The following is a 23,630-nucleotide window of genomic DNA, read 5'->3' as shown; positions in this document are numbered from 1 at the left end:
GGGAATTTTCTTTACTTGCACATGCGCATTTCTTTTTTGATTACATTTCTCGCACGATTCTCCCATCATTGATTAGAAAATCGTTTGTTTTTCAAAAAATTTCCAACATGTCCGATTACTAAAAGGAATTTGAAAAGGCGCATGCGCGCGAAACGCACCATCACGGCAACCCTCCTGCCTGTGCTTCACGCTGGTTTCTGAGGACATCCGAGGACTTCCGGCCATCATCTCCTGACCAGGGCGTTACATCATCTGTGTGATCCCTCCCCGGCTTTTCCCGGTTTCTAGCTCGAGTTTGCAGTGGCTCTCTGCTCCACCCCACATCCCTGTAACACAGACCTGTTTGCTGTGGATCCATCCAGGGAGAGTGACCTACCAGTGCCGACGGTCCACGGTTTTCCCCTCCATACCCATCTGCATGTCAGCCTGCACAGTAAGCAACCTTGTGGAGAGCTTTGAAAAACATTTTGAAAAAGCACATGCGCGCAAAACGCGTCATCACGGCAACCCTCCTGCCTGCGCTTCAGGCTGGTTTCTGAAGACAACCGAGGACTTCCGACTTCCGGCCACCATCTCCTGACTAGGGCGTTATGTCATCTGTATGATCCCTCTCCGGCTTTTCCTGGTTCTTAGCTCGAGTTTGCAGCGGCTCTCTGCTCCATCCTACATCAATGTCACACCGACTCGTTCGCTGTGGATCCATCTGGGGAGAGTGGCCTACCAGCGTCGACAGTCCGTGGTTTTCCCCTCCACACCCATCTGCATGTCAGCCTGCACAGTGAGCAGCCTTGTGGAGAGCAGTTCGGCACTTTGACCACAGCCATGATCACCGACTTCCTCCATTAGCACGCTATCCAGACCACGCTGGCCAGGGGGTCTATCGTTCGGGTCAGGACCCCTCAGTGCAGAGGGATTATTGGTGCCCCCCAAGCTGCACTGTTTTATCATTGGCTCCTCGTTGTTCCGGGAACCTCCAGTGACACCGTAGGTTTATTTAATTGAAGCTTACCCTCTTTTCATCTACATTATATGTATGAGGATTCTTTGTTTTAATGTCATGATGGCTGTTCATTAAACTTGTTTTGGTTCATCAACATCATTTGAAAGGAATATTTTGCTTAACCCATTGCCTGCCATCCATGATTTCTGCCAGTGTTATGTTCACCTAATGTTACCCATTGAGCGCTGACATTGTTTGTTTTGTCCTGTTGCCATCCATATCCTCCAGTTATGGTTACTGTTCAGCTGTACTGGGGATAACAGACAATTGATTTATTTTTATTTTTATTTCTATTTTTATATCTCTTCACATGGTCTACATTTGAGCGCTGTTGAAACTTTTGTTACTTATCACCTGGTGTTTTTTTTTTGGGGGGGGCGGCAAACAATCACTCATCCCCCCACTCAAGTGGCACCCCCCCCCCACACTGTTTGCCAGTTGGTTCGGCACTTACCCCATCGTGGCGGGTGGCAGGCAGCGTGGTGAAGCGGCTCCGTGTCCTCTCATATATGGTGGCTTCCAGCTCCTCCCCTCCTCCTCCTAGATGTCCAATAGGATCACCTGTCCTTTGACCGGTGTCAAAACCCTCTTCCTGATTTTCCGGGAGGAGGATCGGTGTTACAACAGTGAATGTTCATTCGCTGTTGTAACACAGCTGGGTGGGATCGAAGCGCACGCTGTGCAACCCAAGTTCACACTATTTTGTAGCCTATTAGAGCTTCTGGCTCTAATTGGTGCTTCAAAAAAACAGCCCCTCCGCATTGGAATCCATGCGCCAGTGTCCTGAAAGGGGCCGGATGGGGGGGTGGCGATGGACAGGGGGGAGTGGCGCCCATGTACCCTTAATGGACAGGCTTCCCCTGAGCAGGACTGCGATATTGTGGTTGCAATTGGACACTAACTGACACTTTTGACGCTTTGCAGGGAAGGGTTTTAACATCTAGGGCGATCAAAGGGTTAACTGTGTGCCTAGCCAGTGCTTATGTATGCAATGTTTTAGGTGCTTTTACAAAGGGAAGTAATGGATTTTGTTCCTTGCTTTGCAGGAAACAAAATCCATTCTAGGGCCCAAATAATTAATCGATTAATTTACAACTAATCGATTATGAAATTAATCGATTACTGTTTTCATGATCGATTAATCGGTCAGTAACATAATGGGATAAAAAAACTAAAATTAGCCCTTTATAGTACAAAAAGAGCAAATAATCGCTACTGTAAATATTACTTTCACTGTTCCACAGTAAAAAAATGAACCCCTTACAGTAGCGATTTTTTCTTTTTTGTACTATAAAGGGTTCATTTTATTTTTATTAACCCCATTGTTTTACTAAACGTCTTAGGCCTGGTTCCCACCTATCTGTTTTTTGGTGCTTTTTGCAGAAACGCACTACAGTTCATTTAACATGGTTTCCTATGGCACACATTCACATCTATGCTTTTTTTTAGCCGCTGCATATTTGTAAAGGGTCAGGGACTTTTTTCAAAGCAAAACAATGCTTTTTTGGTTCAATATACTTTAATGGAGAAGCTGCAGAAAAGCATATAGTGTGTTTTTGCAGCAATTTGTGTTTTTTTTCATCTGCCCAATAACAAATTCGCATAAAAAAAAAGCATACAAAAATGCAAAAAACGCAAATCGCAGCAAAATCACGTTTGCAAAAATCAAAATGCATAAAAAAGCACTGTAGAAACAGATCAAAAGCAAACTGTGTAGGTGTGCACCGAGCCTTATGCTGGCCACACGGATCCATTTTCACATGAGAATATTCATACAAAAAATCTTTGTACATTTGTATATACAGTATATCTCCTCTAATAGTATATACAGTATATCTCCTCTAATAGTATATACAGTATATCTCCTCTAATAGTATATGCAGTATATCCCCTATAATATTATATACAGTATATCTCCTCTAATAGTATATACAGTATATCTCCTCTAATAGTATATACAGTATATCTCCTCTAATAGTATATACAGTATATCTCTCCTCTAATAGTATATACAGTATATTCCCTCTAATAGTATATACAGTATATCTCCTCTAATAGTATATACAGTATATCTCCTATAATATTATATACAGTATATCTCCTATAATATTATATACAGTATATCTCCTCTAATAGTATATACAGTATATCTCTCCTCTAATAGTATATACAGTATATCTCCTCTAATAGTATATACAGTATATCTCCTCTAATAGTATGTACAGTATATCTCCTCTAATAGTATATACAGTATATCTCCTCTAATAGTATGTACAGTATATCTCTCCTCTAATAGTATATACAGTATATCTCTCCTCTAATAGCATATACAGTATATCCCCTCTAATAGTATATACAGTGTATCTCCTCTAATAGTATATACAGTATATATCTCCTCTAATACTATATGCAGCATATCTCCTTTAATAGTATATCTCTCCTCTAATAGTATATACAGTATATCCCCCCTCTAATAGTATATACAGTATATATCTCCTCTAATAGTATATACAGTATATCTCCTCTAATAGTATATACAGTATATCTCTCCTCTAATAGTATATACAGTATATCTCTTCTGTCTGTTATTCTCGGAGTGGATTAGAGATTTTTCTCCCTAACCATATAGTTGGTTATTTATATTTACCGCTACATAGAGATATTTAAGAATAAATTGCCTTTTTTTTTTTAAACTTTACATATTAACTAAATTATACACCATACTTTAAAGTTACTAACTGATTAATCGAAACAATAATCGGCAAACTAACCGATTATGAAAATAATCATTAGTTGCAGCCCTAATCCATTCCTCCCCCTTGTCAGAACTGAGATCTGCCTTGTTTAGAAAGGCAGATCTCAGTTCTCTGTGTATAGCCGATGATTGGCAGGTGCCGGAGAACATCGAGTGCCTGGCACCCGCAGATCAGCTTCTGCTGTGCATGTTAAAGCGGAGCGCCGCCGAAAAATTTTTTTTTAAAAGTCAGCAGCTACAAATACTGCAGCTGCTGACTTTTAAAACATGGACACTTACCTGTCCAGGGCGCCCGCGATGTCGGCACCCGAGGCCGAACCGTCTCTCCGTCCTCGGGTGCTGCCGCCTCCATCTTCGGTAAGGGAATCAGGAAGTGAAGCTGTGCGGCTACACTTCACGGTTCCCTACTGCGCATGCGCGAGTCGCGCAGCGCAATACGGATGGTCCCTGCTGCCTCTGGGACCCGTGTGTTTCCCAGCAGGCAGCGGGGAGGGAGCAGGAAGTGGCGTAAATAACCGCAGATTCTGCGGCTATCTATGCCAGAAGTGGGTACAGTTACCTGTAATATACAGGTATCTGTACCACCCTCCCCCCCGAAAGGTGCCAACTGTGTCACCGGAGGGGGGAGGAATCTGATTGGTGGAAGTTCCATTTTTGGGTGGAACTCCACTTTAACAGCAGAAGCTGATCTGCAGGTGCCAGGCACTCGATGTTCTTTGGCACCTGCCCACTCGCCCCCTGCAGGCAGAAGTGCAGAATTGCGTATGTAAATGTGATTCTGCAAAGGAGAGCAGCCCTGTAGCAGTAAAACTACTATGGGGCAGACGTTAAGTGGTTCATATTGTGTGATCACACATGGAAAATGTTAATATTTGTATCTATCCAGTCATCCATCATTCCCAGTCACGCAATCTATGCCAAATAGCTTAGACAAGTGCAAAATATGTATACAATATAGGTGTTTTGCAGATAAATATCACCAACAAGAGGATATCGATGAGTAATGCTTTATTTAATAACGTCTAGTTGATGTTCGTTTTTATTATTTTTTTGTTGGCAGTAAATGGTCTGCAACAGATAATAAGCCAAACATTCCGCATAATACTAATTGAGATAGATACGACCTTGCTAATATTTAAACATTATTGTAACTGTCAAGGATTTATTTTTTCAAAGCACAACCTATTATCTTTTCAGTTCAGACTTCTGTTTAACATGCAGAAACTATGGGGGTTGCTTTACTGACGGCAAATAGGCTGTTCACTTTGCAAAGGAATTTGCTGCTGAACTTAGTGAATGAGGTGAAGTTCGGCTGACTTTCCTGATTCTATCATATGTAAGTAAAAATGCTGTTTTTTTTATTTTATTATTTTATTTTATATCTATATATATATATTTTATTTTATATTATTTTTGTTTTGTTTTATTTTATTTTATTTGCACATGATTGGGTATTCTCTGTAACCTGACACTTCACTGCATTCACTAAGCTCTGGGGCCAATTCCCTTTTTAAAGTGATCAGCCTATTTGACTTTTAGTAAATCAACCCCCTTGTACTATGCCTGCCCTTTCCGCCCACCTCCTCCATTTATAGAAACCGTACTATAGCTTCTATGACTAAATAACGATCTATGAATGGAGGATGGGCAGATAAACAAAACTCCACCTCCTCCATTCATAGACTGATTTTAATTCTTAGAAGTGATAATACGGTTTCTATGAATGAAGTGGGCGGAAAAGGTGGGCATAGTCAGGATTCTTGATGAGTGCTGTGACAGACCTAGCCCGGACAGAGGCTTTTGGAGAGGACTGAATGCAGGCCACTTGCCTTTCGACTATGGGCCCTGGATTTTAAGGGAACAATACTCTTTGTGAGGTGTATGCCTGGGGACCCTGAACTAATGTTAATTTGGATTCAAGTCCATGTCCCCCCAAAACACAAAACTCTTGGAAACCTGTATGTGCCATATTATAAATAGTGACTGCTTCACATTGTTGTGTATATATTGTGTGTTGTCTCATGCTGTTGTGTACTGTTTGCTGTGCTAGTCTGGGGTGGGGCTGTATTCCAATGTTCTATTGTGTTTGTCTGCCTTGGATCACAGGATGTATATTTCTATGGAGGGAGGGGGGATTCCTCCAGCAGCTCTTCTTGCTGATAAGACTGTGTGCTGATGAGACGTTGGACACACCTGACCTGTGTGTCCATTGTCATTGGACAGTTTAACCCGCCCTTTTTTCCAAGGGTGGGGGGAAAGAGTCTCTGAGTTATTTTATCTGTTGTGTCCATGTGTGATAATAAATGAGTTGATTCCTGCTTGACCCTTAAGACAGAGCATCTTGTCTCGTATTTGGGGAAGAATTATTTGTATGGGTTCCTGGTTCGGCTGATGGAAGTGTTCGGTAGCTGACTTTGTGTTTGGGTATGGAATGTCCTAAACGACTTTAACCCCTTTCATACTCGGGGTGTCGTTACAACTGGTGGCAAGCAGTGGGATCATTCCCACAGCCCAGAAGGACAGTTACAAGAGGACACAGGACAATGGAAGCACAGTATGAACAGCTAAAGCTCTCTTCCCTCAAGGACTTACTGGAGAACCAGGGCCGACAGGCCAACAACCGTAAGAGGAGGGACATTATCGCAGAATTAGTCGAAATGGATAGACCCGAAAGACCCAACATAACCGAAAGGCGCAGCATAACAGACAGGACACCCGAAGAGGCATGGTTTGGTCGGGCTGTTAAAATAAGACTGGCACATTATGGTCCTAACCCTACAGCGGAGATCATAGACCTAGTTATAGCGGCTGTGGATGCAGATTGGTTACAGCAAAGAGGTGCTGCAGCAGCAGAAGTCACAGCAGCACCAACTGAAAGGAGAGGTACAGATACCAGTCGCCATTGAAGAGGAATTCAGAAGGAGGTTGTGAGAGATGCAGATACAGCATAGAGGACCAGTATTAGAGCAGGTCCTGCTGGGATGGTCTGATTCTATCCGATGCGAACTCTGGAAGGAAGCGCTAGCCCGTGAGCAGCGACACCAGGGAAAAGTTCTCCCCTCCATCCATGTAAGGTACTGGTCGCAGTATGACGTACGAATGCTGTTATTGGGGGAACAACCAAAGCAGGAGTGGACAGCTGAGTTAAGCAGGCTGATCCGGGCAGAGATGAGGTTGGACAAGAGCTACAGAGCCCTCCAGTGGTATGTAGCCCAAGAGTGCCCATGGTCAGCGGATGACAGCCCCATGGAAGGCTTTTGACTATGATGGCCTGGGATTGTTGTATTGGAGGCTGTCCAGGGACCCTGACTTTGGGAGTGATCGGGAGTGGGGTTTGGAGGAAATAAGGGAGCACAGAGAGCGAAGACTGAATTTCTCAGAAGGGCACTGGGCACAGGAAGATTTGGAGTTTCTGGCTGTTCAGGAATGGGAGCTGGAGATCGCCTACAGACAGCTGCTAGACTCTGCTCAGCAACAGGATGGGGCTCCCTTTGCCTGGGACTATCAGGAATTACCAGTTGACAATTCTGAAATCCTGGCTGAAGAATCGGCAGTAGAAAATCTGGAGATTGCCATCCCCAAAGCTGAAGTGCTGACAACAGGGCAGAGTTCTGCTAACCTCTGCCCAGGACTGATAGCATCTTCTGGGTTCCACGGACATGAGATTGTGAACTTCTATCCCCAGACACCAGTTGCAGAGACAGGGGATTTGATAGACTTTTCTGCTGAGGAAGAACAAGCTGATGAGCCTCCAGCAGAAGAGCTGGCATTAGGGCCAAACTTCACTGTGCTCTGCCCAGCACCAACAGCAGTATATGTGGAGTTACAAGGAACTTCCCCAGCTAAAGCGCTGGCCACCGGACAGAGGGTCCAAGACCTCTGCCCTACACCTGCGGTGGTTGTGGAGGTCCAGGGTGAGAAGGAGATGATCCCTTCCCAGCAGCAGATGGCACCCCAGAATGATGCCACCAACCCAGCAGAAGAGCTGGCAACAGAGCAGAGTGCTGTAAGCCTCTGCCCCCACCTACTAAAAGTGGATGGGACTTCAGTCTCCACTTGTATACCCCAGGGATGCTGGGCGGTCGGCCCAGATCTCCAACAGGATGACAGAGTGAGCCCAGTCACCCAGCGGCGGGCAAGTTCTCTGAGAGAGGCAGAGGTTGGCTGGGTGAGTAATGCTATGTTTGGGACAATTTATTTGGGGTACTGTGTGGATACATTGGGGGGCTGGAACTACTGACTAACTTCGGAGTCAACCCGTCTGGGGTCTCCCCCTGTGTTAGTCTCCTGCCGAAAGGGGAGAAATGTGACAGACCTAGCCGGGACAGAGGCTTTTGGAGAGGACTGAATGCAGGCCTCTTGCCTTTCGACTATGGGCCCTGGATTTTAAGGGAACAATACTTTTTGTGAGGTGTATGCCTGGGGACCCTGAACTAATGTTAATTTGGATTCAAGTCCATGTCCCCCCAAAACACAAAACTCTTGGAACCCTGTATGTGCCATATTATAAATAGTGACTGATTCACAATGTTGTGTATATATTGTGTGTTGTCTCATGCTGTTGTGTACTGTTTGCTGTGCTAGTCTGGGGTGGGGCTGTATTCCAATGTTCTATTGTGTTTGTCTGCCTTGGATCACAGAATGTGTATTTCTATGGAGGGAGGGGGGATTCTTCCAGCAGCTCTCCTTGCTGATAAGACTGTGTGCTGATGAAAAGTTGGACACACCTGACCTGTGTGTCCATTGTTATTGGACAGTTTAACCCGCCCTCTTTTCCAAGGGTGGGGAGAAAGATTCTCTGAGTTATTTGATCTGTTGTGTCCATGTGTGATAATAAATGAGTTGATTCCTGCTTGACCCTTAAGACAGAGCATCTTGTCTCGTATTTGGGGGAGAATTATTTGTATGGGTTCCTGGTTCGGCTGATGGAAGTGTTCGGTAGCTGACTTTGTGTTTGGGTATGGAATGTCCTAAATGACTTTAACCCCTTTCATACTCGGGGTGTCGTTACAAGTGCATATGACAGGTAGACAAAATTTGTTTTCCTTTCATTAGTTTTTGTTTTTTGTTTTTTTTGGGTCATGTGTTATGATTGCAATTCGTAAATTAGTAAATTCGTAAATACGAAAATAAGAAATAAAATCCCAAAATTCAAAAAAGAATAACTAACTAACTAACTAATAATAACTAACTATTAACATATAGGTTATAGGTAACCAATACAAATTTATCCAAATTTTTTAGTTTTTTAACAAATTTCAACAAATTCATTCATTTATTAATTTGGATATATCCAAATTAACGTAAACCCGTTTAACAAATTTTTCAGAATACTCGAAAATTCAGAAATTCGTAAATTTGAAAATTCGAAAGCTCCTAAGTTCCTAAATTCGAAAAGCCGAAAATTCATCTGAAATAATGACTAACTAATACTGTAATAACTTAACTATTACTAACTATTATTTAGAGGTATTGGAATCTCCTTTCAGATTTGGCTGTTAGTGAACATAACCAATACAAATGTATCCAAAGTTACGAATTATCCGAAATAATGGATGCCACATCTAAACAAATGGAATGGAACAAAATAATAATAAATAATAATAAAATGTTTTTATTATTATTATTGTTATTTATTATTATTCATTTGTTACGTTCCATTTGTTTAGATACGGCATTCGTTATTTCGGATAATTCGTAACTTCAGATAAATTTGTATACGTCACGTTCACTAACAGCTACATTTGAAAGGAAATTCCAATACCTATAATTTAATAGTTAGTAATAGATAAGTTATTATTAGTAAGTCATTATTTCAGATTTTCAAATTTTCGGGTGTTCGCATTTTCGAATTTACAAATTTTCAAATTTTTAAACTTACGAATTTACGAATTTTGGAATTTACGAATTTTCAAATATTCTGAAAAATTAATTAAATGGGTTTATGTTTATTCGCATATATCCAAATTAATGAATTTGTCGAAAATGTGTTAAAAAACTAATTCGGAACAAAACAAATTGCACATGTCTAATGACAGGTCCTCAGCTCTAATAACCCACGCTGCAGATCATGGCAGTGGGGGTATGTAAGGGATCTGTGAGGGGGAAGATTTTAACTAATGCAGAAGCCAACAGCACCAGGGAAACATTATGATTATAGTAAGTGCTGTCCCTTGTGCGGAATTTTGCTTTTTTTGCATTTTAAAGTGGAGTTCCGCCCCCCTTCCAGAAGTTAAAAGTCAGCAGCTACAAATACTGTAGCTGCTGACTTTTACATACCTGTCCAGGGATCTATTGGTGTCCTCACCTGAGCCAATTCTTTAATCCGCTCTTGGGTGCTGGTGCCGCCATCTTGGCTAAGAGAAACCTATTTCCTATTGCACATTGCATGAATTGGGCTGCGCTCTGTGAATTGGCCTGCTGAACGTCTGGTTCACTTTGCCACGACAAACTCAGCCGGAAGTGTGTGCGGGTACCTGTCAAAACCAGGTACCTGCTTCCCCCTCCCCCCCAAAAGGTGCCAAATGGGGCAGCAAAGGGGGTGGGAGGGGGCAGACAAGTGGAGTGCCCCTCTGGGGTGGAGCTCCGCTTTAACTAAACTTAGGCTTAGGCTGAAGCTTGGTGAACTTGGTGTCAGCCCTGCCTATTTCATTTCTGATAGATTACAAAGGACCTCTTCTTCTATTTATCTCTTCCCCCCTCCTCATTGACTTTGCAACCTCTCCCTATACAGTATGGAAAAGTTGGTGGCTCACAAGATTTCTATCAAAATTAACCACTTGCCGACCAGCCGCCGCAGTTGTACTGCGGCAGACTGGCACGGCTGGGCGAAGCGATGTTATGTTACGTTGCTTCGCCTTGTGGCCACCAGGGGCATGTGCACCCGCTGCACGCCCCTCGAGCCAATGCGAGTGCCTGGCGGTCATGATCACCACTGGGCTCCCACGATCTCTGCTGACACACGGAGAACCAGGATCTGTGTGTGTAAACACACAGTTTCCGGTTCTCTGAGGGGAGAAGAGACAGATCGTCTGTTCATACAAAGTATGAACAGCGATCTATCTCTTCCCCTACACAGTCCCCTCCCCCCTTCAGTTAGAAACACAAACAGGGAACACAATTAACCCCTTGATCGCCCCCCTAGTGTTTAACCCCTTCACTGCCAGTGACATTTTTACAGTAATCAGTGCATTTTTATAGCATATGTGTCAAAATTGTCCAATGTGTCCACCATAATGTCTCAGTCCCGATAGAAATTGCAGATCACCGCAATTACTAATAAAAAAAAAATAATAATAAAAATGCCATAAATCTTTCCCCTATTTTGTAGACGCTATAACTTTTGCGCAAACCAATCAATATACACTTATTGCGATTTTTTTTAACCAAAAATATATAGAAGAATATGTATTGGCCTAAACTGAGGAAAAAATTGTTTTTTATATATTTTTGGGAGATATTTATTATAACAAAATGTAAAAAATATTGTGTTTTTTTTTCAAAATGGTCGCTTTTTTTTGTTTATAGTGCATAAAATAAAAACCGCAGAGGTGATCAAATACCACCAAAAGAAAGCTCTATTTGTGGGAAAAAAAAGACGTCAATTTTGTTTGGGTGCAATGTCGCACGACCGCGCAATTGTCAGTTAAAGTGACGCAGTGCCGAATCTCAAAAAGTGCTCTGGTCACGAAGGAGGTAAAATCTTCCGGGGCTGAATCGGATTAAAAGTATTTTTTGCACTTACCAAACACATATGACAAAAAAAAAAAACATCCAATAGGATATTTAACAGGCCAAAAGGAGGCAAATAAAAGAAGTTCATTGTTGGGGTTTATGTACAATGGCCTATGTCCTTATGGCCTATAGCAAAATGACGGTCGGGGCTTTCGTAGATTCAGGTGGACGCCATACAACGTCCCGGATAGCTCCTTGCGCGCAGCCCTGAGGCCGCAGTGTGGCACGATCTGTTACCGGACACAGCTGTCCATCGGACACAGCTGATGACTGATCAGTGTACCGGCCTTCTGCTGGTACTATGTGACCAATCACAGCACATCACATGACAATTGTAAACAATGAATGGCTTCCGTGACATCCAATCTAATACATCAATATCTCAATAGTGAACTATACAACTATTAAGTATCCATAATAATGAATCCAAGTGTGTTAAACACTATAACAGTGACAAGAAACATAAATGAATAAATAAAAAGTGAAATAGAAGTATCAAAAATATATATAAATGATGCAGAAAGTCCATGCAAAGCACCGTGTTTCACATAGCATTAGGTGAATAATCTTCCTATAATTTAGACTTCCTTCCACCACACCGATAGTGATTGTGATTGACTCCTTTGAAACCGCACTCACCACAAAGATTTGCCTTGCACTCTCATGCTCAGCATGTAAGCTGTTAGAAACCCACCAGGTTTAATCAAGATATGTTATACTCTTCAATATCCAGCAGTGCTCAGCATAAGGAGATGTATCCACATAAAATGAAAAAGATGCCTCCAATAGCGTGATAACGAAAAACCATTTATTAAAATAAACACACCAAGTCCTCAATCATTGTACTCACATCCTTCCAGTATTAAAAAGCATTTCAGGGTAATCTCATGTAACAAAGCTGTGGCGGTATACTGTGGTCACGGCGGACCCGGACTGCAGCTTTTAAACCTCACCCTCCCCTTGTTGGTTCCTTGACAACACAGGGAAGTCACAGCCGAACACAGACGAGCGTCACACGTCACAAGTTATAATAGGTTGCCGTATAGCCACGCCCCCGACATGTTTTGTCATTCTGACTTCTTCATAGGATTCCTATTATAGGAGTCATCACAGGAAGTCTAAATTATAGGAAGATTATTCACCTAATGCTATGTGAAACACAGTACTTTGCATGGACTTTCTGCATCATTTATATATATATTTTTGATACTTCTATTTCACTTTTTATTTATTCATTTATGTTTATTGTCACTGTTATAGTGTTTACCACACTTGGATTCATTATTATGGATACTTAATAGTTGTATAGTTCACTATTGAGATATTTTTTCATTTAAAAATATATTTCAATTTTATTTAAGTTGGCAGTTTTAGGAACTTATACCCATATATAGGAGCGCAGTGGTGGAACATCAAGTCTAGTTGCGTGGAACTTGGTGACCATCATTTAAATGAATGGCTTTCTTTCATGCCATCTATTGTGTACAATTGTGTTGCTACCTGTGATTGGTTACAGTGATCACATGGTACAGACAGGGCCAATCACAGCTAATCACAACAATACACACTGAATGAATCAGTTTTATTCAGTAAAAATACAGTAGTTGCTTATACCAGTAAAAATCACTGGTATAAACAATCATAATTTGTAAAAAAATAAAATATCTTGATCGCTTTCCCAAAGTAGTACATTGTTACTATGGTAACACTGTATTGCGCTGATCATAGTGTATTAAAAAAGAAAACAATATTTTAAAATAATGAAAAATATATTTTTTTCACGTACTGTCACCAGTCAGTGTCAATGATCACCATCACACCCGTCATATGATAATGCTGTACTACCAGTGTTAATTTTGGCAGCAAATTTTCGATTTAGTTTTAGTCTTTGTCTTAGGACTAAAATGGCTTTTTAGTTTTAGTCCCATTTTAGTCTTCTGCAATTGTTTTAGTTTTAGTCGTATTTAGTCGACTAATGCCGCGTACACATGAGCGGACTTTACGGCAGACTTTGCCCGGCGGACGGGATTTCGTCTGACAATTCGATCGTGTGTGGGCTCCAGCAGACTTTGTTTTCTCAAAAGTTGGAGAGACTTAGATTTGAAACATGTTTTAAATCAATCCGTCGAAATCGAGTCCGGTCGAAAAAGTCCGCTTGTCTGTATGCTAGTTCGACGGACAAAAGGCCACGCTAGGGCAGCTATTGGCTACTGGCTATGAACTTCCTTGTTTTAGTCCAGTCGTACGTCATCACGTACGAATTCGACGGATTTTGGTGGATTGTGTGTAGGCAAGTCCATTCATTCAGAAAGTCCGTCGTAAAGTCCGTCAAAGTCCGCCGGGCAAAGTCTGCCGTAAAGTCCGACCGTGTGTACGCGGCATAAATCTCCAGTATATTTTAGTCGACTAAAACTCATTTTAGATGTCTGAAATCTAATGGGTGTAATTCAATTGTAATGCATTAGTTAATAATTTTCTGCAATTTGCAAACTCGTTATATACTGCTGGAGTGAAAAATCGAATATTTTATTTATTATTACATTGAGGTATGAACATGCACTACAGACCAGTGTTAATTTTGAAGTCAAATTTCAATTTAGTTTTAGTCTAATGCCCTGTATACACGGTCGGATTTTCCGACGGAAAATGTGTGATAGAACCTTGTTGTCGGAAATTCCTACCATGTGTGGGCTCCATCACACATTTTCCATCGGATTTTCCGACACACAAAGTTTGAGAGCAGGCTATAAAATTTTCCGATAACAAAATACGTTGTCGGAAATTCCGATCGTGTGTACACAAATCCGACGGACAAAGTGCCACGCATGCTCAGAATAAATAAAGAGATGAAAGCTATTGGCCACTGCCCCGTTTATAGTCCCGACGTACGTGTTTTACGTCACCGCGTATAGAACGATCGGATTTTCCGACAACTTTGTGTGACCGTGTGTATGCAAGACAAGTTTGAGCCAACATCCGTCGGAAAAAATCCTAGGATTTTGTTGTCGGAATGTCCGATCAATGTCCGACCGTGTGTACGGGGCATTAGTCTTTTGACCAAAATGGCGTTTTAGTCCCATTTTAGTCTTTTGACTAAAATGCCATTATAGTTTTAGTCGTATTTTAGTCATTTCAGTTGTTTTAGTTTTAGTTGACTAAAATAATATTAATTTAGTCGATTAAAATGTTTTAGTCATTTTAGTTAACACTGTGTACTAAACTGGTGACAGTAGCTGAAAAAAAAAACTGTGAAAGAAAATCTCCATGAAAAATTTTAATTTCTTCATTTTCCAAAAAATTGTGACAAAAATTACATCTTCAAAAACTCACCTTGGACTGTCTACTTTCCAAAAAGAGATCATTTGGGGGATATTTGTACCTTTCTGGCATTTTCAGGCCTCAAAAAATGAGACAGGCCATCATGAGGTTGTTTGTGGACTCTGACTTTCCTACAGACTAAATAATATACATTGATTTGGGTTTTTTTTCACCAAAAAAAAAGTAGCAGAATACATTTTGGTCTAAATTTATGAAAAAGGTTATTTATTTGCAAAATTTTATAATAGAAATGAAGAAAAAGACTTCTTAAAAAAAAAAAAAAAAAATGGTGGTTAAATACCACCAAAAGCTCTGTGTGAAAAAAAATGATAAAAGTTTCATATGAGTACAGTGTTGCATGACCGCTCAATTGTCATTCAAAGTGTGACAGCGCTGAAAGCTGAAAATTGGCCTGGACAGAAAGGGGGTAAAAGTGTCCAGTATTGAAGTGGTTAAAGATGAGAAGCATTGACCAGAAACTATTGACTGGACCGATTGAAGTTGGAATCTTTTAAAATTCTTTTGTAACTTTCTGCTATTTTGTAGGCTTTATTACTGGTCTGTGGTTGTTTAAATTCTCCAATAATAGAGTCACTTCAAGAGAGTTGTGTTGTGGAGAGCAGGTAACTGAAATATAGCAATTGTAAAAGTAGTGCAGTTTCTTTCATGAAAAATGGGAAGGTCAAATTGACACCTGAAGATGATACCTAGAACACCTGACTCCAAAGACTTTCCTTTCAGATGCCACTATCCTGGACATTGATTATTTTTCCAAAGTGATTTTGACTGTTAGATAGAAAATGGCTTTTTATGATATACTATATTACCAAAAGTATTGAGACACTTGCCTTTACACGCACATGAACTTTAATGGCATCCCAGTCTTAGTCCGAAGGGTTCAATATTGAGTTGGCCCACCCTTTGCAGCTATAAAAGCCTCAACTTTTCTGGGAAGTCTGTTAACAAGGTTTAGGAGTGTGTCTATGGGAATGTTTGACCATTCTTCCAGAAGTGCATTTGTGAGGTCAGACACTGATGTGGGTCAGAAGGCCTGGCTCACAGTCTCTGCTCTAATTCATCCCAAAAGTGTTCTATCATTGGTTAGGACTCTGTGTAGTCCAGTCAAATTCCTCCACCCCAAACTCGCTCATCCATGTCTTTATGGACCTTGCTTTGTGCACTGGTGCCCAGACATGTTGGAACAGGAAAGGGCCATCCCCAAACTTTTCCCACAAAGTTGGGAGCATAAAATTGTCCAACTTGTCTTGGTATGCTGATGCCTTAAGAGTTCCCTTCACTGGAACTAAGGGGCCCAGCCCAACCCCTGAAAAACAACCCCACACCATAATCATCCCTCCACCAAACTATTTGGAGCAGTGCACAAAGCAAGGTCCATAAAGACATGGATGAGCGAGTTTGGGGTGGAGGAACTTGACTGGCCTGCACAGAGTCCTGACCTCAACCCGATAGAACACCTTTGGGATGATTTAGAGCAAAGACCGCAAGCCAGGCCTTCTGATCTAAACATCAGTGCCTGACCTCACAAATGTGCTTCTGGAAGAATGGTCAAACATTCCCATAGACACACTCCTAAACCTTGTGGACAGCCTTCCCAGAAGAGTTGAAGCTGTTATAACTGCAAAGGGTGGGCCAACTCAATATTGGACCCTAGAGACTAAGACTGGGATGCCATTAGAGTTGATGTGTGTGTAAAGGCAGGCGGCCCAATACTTATAGTAATATAGTATATATAATAACTGAGAATAAAAAAAACTGATTGTGCTTAACCACCTCTTGTATCAATATCAAAATAATTACTTCAACTCACTAGATCAATTAGAAAAAAAGTTTATTAGTATCAAACAAATGGAAATATCAAGTTAATAAAAAAGGATTATTATAATGCCAGTGTGAAGGAATGTGATGTAGATAATAATAATAGTAATCTGAAAATGTCTATTTTCTTATGTGCATACATATTTTTCTCCTTACTCATTATATAAGTATACAGGTTTACTCTGTTCCTATATTTTCTCAAGATGGCGGGTACCCCCTACATCCCACACATCAGAAGAACGCGGAACTGAAGATAAGACCAAAGACAGCCAAACCTCGTTATGAAAATTCTCCATCTTCTTTATCTTCTTAACCAATGAGATGTACCTATTAGACTAACATAGCAATGACGTATTTGTGTGTATAAAACATTAACACCGCCTTGAATAAATTAGAAGTGTAACAGTAATGCTGCTGAGCGTGTCTCAGAGTGTTTACTTTTATATGCATGCATATCAACACTTTTCAAATTAGAGACAGCAGCAGATAACCTTGGGCTCGATTGGAGCTCTTAATCATTACCATAACAGATGGTGCCGAAACCCGGGACCTCAGGCTACAGTCGAAGTTATACCGCGATAAGCATTTGGGCGTTAATTGATTGATGAGAGTGGGGTCTTTGCGCAGCCCTAACAGTACGGTAAGTTTGATTTATATTCTTACCACTGTACGACTCTCTTATCTTTCGGTTGACGGCTGGATTCTGTCGGTATGCTGAGACTGTCTTAGAGGCAGGTATTTCCTCGCCTGAGGTTGTTTTAACGAACCTGCCAATGGGTTTCTGCTGACTGTATTTGTTCACTGTCTGCCATTCTTTGGGCTGCGAAACTCAGCAGTCTAAGGGTGCTACATGCGTGAATATGTGGTCTCATCTCCAGATGAGCTGTCGGCCTCTGGAATGAGATTGTTTCCCTTGTGGCAAACGTTTATAGACGGGTGTACTCTGGGTTCGATGAACCTTTGAGGGTTATCTCAGCTGCTGGCTTTGCAGTCTGAAAGTGTTACAGAAGTCTCACCCCAAGACGAGTTGTCGGCCTCTTGGTGTAGAGCGGGGAAAAAAAAAAAAGTCTATAAACGGGTTTATTTTTGCAGGGTGGTCTGCCCTTGTGGTTATCTTAGCCTGCTGAAATTTTGCAGTTCGAAGAGTGGCAGGTGTAATGTCCTGTCGTGAGTGTATTTGTGGTTTACTGTTCGCTATACATGAGAGGGGGTGGGGACTGGTTAAGGTCGGAGGGGGGGCTGCCCGGGGGATCTGTTGGGTCGCGGGCTGTAGCTCCTCACTACCCCTGATGTGTTTGTTCTTGTTCTGAGATTAACCGTACATTAGTCTTATGAGCCCCCACCGAAGGAATTTGCTGATAAGAACGCTGAGAAAAATATTAACCCCTTGGTTGTACGAGAGAAAAGAAAGTGATATTGCAAAGAAGATGTTGAAATAGTTAACAAAGTTGAAAGAAGTGGCGAAAGTTATGTTGCTGAAGAAAACAGGGAGAAAAATCCTGTGTGATAAAGAAAATTGGATAAAGGAAGTTAAGAAAGATGGCGATTGTATTATGTATGTGTATCTCACAGAGCTGATGATATGTTGGAACTTGAAACAAAGGAGGGGAGGGACAGCACTGCCCTCCGTCTAACAACCACTCCTTTCTCACCACCCAAGCACAACCCACTGTGACAACTCAGCCCGACGGCCATCTTAGTGCACCCATGCCTTCACTTTCTACCCAGTCCAGTGCACTTCCTGCCGGCGACCATCTTGGTACACCCAGTAAGCTTAAACAGCCTGTACCCAGCCCTCCCTGTTTTACACCAAGATGGTTCATACCACACACCTGTCTTCCCCAATACGGGAGCATCACATTCCCAGGCCGGATATGTTAATGATGAAGAAGCATCTGAGTGGGAAGCCCGACAGCAGGCAGCAAGGCCACCCACTGATTTAACCCCCAATCCGGCTCCAGACTCTCAGTTCCCAGAGGATCTCAAACACATGCTGGCAACCGTAAAGAACAGTGCCCCTTGCCAGCCCCTGCCCCAACAACAGTCTCGGTTACCAGAAGGGGCACCAGTGATGTATGTCGCTTTTACTCTATCACAAGCAGCGGCCTTAGTGACAAGTCTGCCTGACCCAGAGAAGCAGCCAATTCCCTTCTACCACAGGATAGTGCAGATACAAGAAACTTACTCAGCTGCCTGGAGAGACTTGATCAGCCTATGCCATATCAAAGCAGGATATGTCTTTTGGCCAGTCTTGCAGATGGCGTTCAATGATGCCTGCCTGACAAGTGCCACTTCCTACACCTCAAGCGTGGAGTTCTGTGCACAACTCCATGACTGGGCAAAGGAGAAGTTGACGGATCAGAAGACCACAATCCAAGATATTACCCAAGATAAAGGGGAGTCTGTGAAGAAGTATCATGCTAGACTCTTAAAGGCAGGCACACACACACATGTTATCAACTGCTTTTGTTTCAGGGCTCAGAGAGGATATCAGAAAAGGCCTGATGGTGGCCCGCCCTGAATACCGTTCAATGAAAATGTCTGATTTATTGTTGGTGGCCAGAGGTATAGAAAATCAAAAAGGTAAAAAACCAACGCCCCTCATGGTAACCCATGACGAAGATCCCGCCTACACTAGTCCACCACCACTGCCCAATACCAGGGAAAGGATCACCTGTTACAACTGTGGGAAACGGGGTCACTTCAGAAAAGAATGCAGAGCCCCAAGATGTCCCAGACGAAAAACCTACCACTTTCCTCATTGACAGGGGTGCAGCCAAAAGTGTGTTGAGGGCGGTGAACCTGCCTAATAATTCTTTCCTTTCCACTTCCTGATTTGCTTGCCAGATTTGTGGTGTCCTCTACATGTCCCTTGAATCTACTAGGAGCTGATGTGTTGTCCAGACTACAGGCCTCAATCAGGACACGCCTGAAGGGGGGATGAAGTTACATACTCCCCTATCTTTAGAAGACTAATCTGCTTTGTGTTCTCTGCCTCTCCTGATGACACTTAATGAAAAAAAAAAAAAACTTCAAGTTCAATACTGCAGGAAGTACTTGACAGAATCCCTGCGTGCCTATGGTCCACAGGACCGGAAGACAACGGTCACTTAAAGGTGCCACCAGTTTCAGTCAAGCTAAAAGAGGGCACATCATTGCCCCGGAAACCACACAATAACCCCAAGAAGAGAATCCTAAAAAGAGAACCAGGTACCTACTGTGGATGCCTTTGACTGCAAAATACCTCACAGAGGTGGACCTTACAAACGTTTTCTTCAGTTTCAGTGTCCACCCTCACCCCTCCTGCTGGTACCTTTTTGTATTCATCCACGGAAAGAAACGGCAACATACCTAAACAGTTGTGCCACAAGGGGCACAGAACTTTCCAAGCCAGTTTGCAAAAGCTATGGCTATCATCCTTGACACATGACAAGAGGAACACCCGGAAGTGATTCTCTTCCAACATGTTGATGACCTTCTCTTTTGTGTAGCTGACTTACCCCCTGTTGAAGTCACCTCAGAAAGCCTGTTGTGCTATCTTGCCAACCAGGGCTGCAGAACCACAAAGCCCAAAATGCAGTGGTGTTCAACACCTGTCATTTTCCTTGGACTAATTTCCTAGTGCAGAGCATGGATTCCAGAAGCCTTCCTACTGATGCTCTGCAATCAGACCCCTTCCAGATGTCTCCTGAAGAAATATCTAAGTTTGAGGCCCTCAAGTGTGCCATCTCAGGCGCTAGGGCTCCCAGACTACGACAAAACGCTCAAGCTCTTTGTATCCGAACGTCTGGGACATGCTGCAGGTGTACTCACCCAATCACACGGCATCAGCCTACGCCCCATAGGATATTATTCCTGTCGGCTGGATGCGGTAGCAAGAGGAGGCCTATTGTGTCTGCGAGCTGGATTTGCTACACAAGCCTTGCTTGACAAAACTTTGAACTTGGTCCTCGGACACTGCCTCATTCTGCTTGCTCCCCATGACGTTGTTGCCATATTCAACCAAGATCCAGCCGAAACACTTGTCCACTACCAGACACTTGAGACTCCTGTGTTCCCTCCTACTGGACAGCATTACTCTATTAAGTTGTCAAACACTGAACCCTACCACCCTTCTTCCACTTCTCGAGGGGGGAAAGGAGGAGGAGTAGAGTCTTGACTTGTTACCCCATGACCACACAGGACACGCGGTCACCACTGAAAACACTGTTCTACAAGCTGAAGCCTTACCACTGGTGATGTCTACACAGGAGGCAGAGCTGTAAGCACTTACTACAGCATGTAAATGGGCAGAGGGAAAAAGAGCCAATATTCATATGGACTCAAGATATGCTTTCAACATTGCCCATGATTATGGTGTTATCTAGAACAGAGGATTCCTGATGGCTGCAGGAACACCTGTGAAAACTTGATTGATGCCTTGCTTCTCACAACCCAAGTGACTATTCTGAGTAAAGCACACGACAAAATGAACTCAAAGGAAGCTTAAGGCAATCATCGAGCCAATACAGCTGCCAAACAGACAGCTGGTGGTCCACGGGAAGTGGACAGCAGGGTGGTAGAAGAAGACCACCCCGTGCTTACCTTACAGACTTTCCCAGTGGACAGAGTTTATCTAAAAGAACTACAGGAAACAACAAGTGCGGATAAGAAGGAAAGCTGGAAACGGAGAGGAACAACTCTCAGAAATGGACTATTCGAGTGCAACAAGAAGCCTTGTCTACCCAGGAGTATGTACCCAGCCGTGGTGCAATGGGCACATGGAGCTTCCCACTTGACAAAGACTTTTATGAACTCTCTTATCAACAAGTGTTGCACCAAGAGTTACTCCACTGACCGACAGCTTCTGCAGATCATGCATTATCTGCACCCAGGATGCACAGAAGAAGCACAGAAGAAGCACAGAAGAAGCACCTGGCAAAAGCCCTATACCCCATTCCAGAGGATGCAAATTGATCATTCTCAAGTGCCAAGAAGTGACAGATTTGAAAACGCCCTAGTGGAAGTGGTCACGACTGCCAGGACCACAGCTAAGAAACTACTGAGTGAGATAGTATGTAGATTTGGGGTCCCAGAGGTGATATTGAGAGATCAGGGACCAGCCCTAACAACAACCCTTACAAAAGAGAATTGGGCAGCACTGGGGGTTCAGTTGGCACTACACATCCCATACCACCCCTCAAAGTAGCGGGAAGGTAGAAAGGATGAATGGGACACTAAAAACAGGATGTTAAAGATGGCCCAAGAGACTAACATGAGTTGGCCCATTGCCCTGTTCAGTGTCAGACACACCCCCATGGGAAACATGCCCTATCCCCTTATGAAATTTTGTTTGGTTCAGCTCCCAGACTTGGTTGTTACTTTCTACAACAGTTACAGTCTGATGTGTTGACTAATTATTTAACCACATTATCACGAGAATTAACCTGAATGCATGTCCAGGTGTTTTCTTCCATTCCAGATCCTGAATTAGATACAGGAACACACCAACTACTGTCTGGAGATCCTTGAGCCAAGTTATGATGGTCCATTCCAAGTTTTGGTGACCACAGCCACCTCAGTCAAGTTGGCCAGGAAGAACACCTGAATGCACGCTTATCACTGCAGGAGAGCGTGTTTTCGGGTGCTGCATATCCTTTTTCTGTTTGATCTAGGGGGGAGGGGCCCAGGAGGTGGCCATCACAAAAATGATAACATAATTACATTTTGGTGTAACTCTTCAGGTACACATGTGACCACCTTTACCTTAGATTACTGTGACATAGTACCTTGTCCGTTTGACCCTTCATGGTGATGCCATTGGTACAGTGATATCCCTGACGGTAAGGACATATATGTATGCCACACAGACAGTTACTAGGGACAGAGTTGTGGTTTCTGTGGGGGCCAGTGGGTTGGAACACAGGGCCAGACTGGGCGACCACAGAGTGCATTAGACAAAAAAGATGAAAATAGAAAGCCCCATATCCTAACCAAAGATACCCCTGATACATACACTGACTCAGCACACAGTCAGAGGAGGAAGCGAACAGCTCTCTCCGGAAGCTTTGATCCTCATGTATACATACATGTCATAGGGGTTACAAGGGGGGTCCCTGATGAGTTTAAAGCCAGGGATCTGGTAAAAGCTGGTTTTGAGTCTTTGATCCCCATAACAACTGTCAGCAAGAATGTAGATTGGATTAACTACATGTCATGGTTATGCAATAGAGTTTGTCGATCAGCATACCTGTCTCCATGTGTTCATCTCTAGAGACCAGCTGACCCTCACCTGACTGCTTTTGTAACCTCTCCTCTAAGCATGGCCCCACCCCAGGCCCTATCAGGGAACCCTATATTAACCTGTGCACTGCAAGCCAGCAGTGCTGATCAACCACTGTGTGTTAGCCTCTGTGTGTACTTGCTGTGTTTCCTACATCTGATTCCGGTTACCGACCTTGGCTTGTACCTTACTTTCCTTGTTGTTCCAGTCTGCTGCCTCCTTCCTCTTCTCCTGTAGTGTGAGCGTGAGCTGTGAGACCCCGGGGGCCGCGACCTGGAGCCAGACTGCAGCGCAGTCCATCCTCACCACTAGAGGCTCTGGTGAACACCTGCTGGCTCTTAGACTCCTCGCCCTGGGGAATCTATGCTCTAGCTCCCAGTGGGATCTGTGTCAGTGATCCAGTAGACCTGATTCCTGAACCTCCCAGGGTACAATCCGCAGCAGTCAGCCATAGGGACCACTACCTTGCGGTGCATTCCTGATCCCAACAGTGTGCATCTGTCACCCAGCCTCTAGGTGACCTGACACTACACATATTATAACCAACAGAGATGTGTAAATTACACTAAAGATGCCCTCCAGGGAATTGCTGACCAGTTAGCCCCCACTTCCTACATGACATTCCAGAACCGGATGGCCTTAGACATGGTGTTAGCCGAGAAGGGGGGTGTCTGTAAAATCATAGGAAAAAACGGGAACCTGTTGTACATACATTCCTGATAATA

The sequence above is a fragment of the Aquarana catesbeiana genome, linkage group LG05, assembly GCF_042186555.1.
Source record: "Aquarana catesbeiana isolate 2022-GZ linkage group LG05, ASM4218655v1, whole genome shotgun sequence".
Lineage (NCBI taxonomy): Eukaryota > Metazoa > Chordata > Amphibia > Anura > Ranidae > Aquarana > Aquarana catesbeiana.
The sequence above is the reverse complement of the archived record's forward strand: the minus strand, read 5'-3'. Positions refer to the sequence as shown.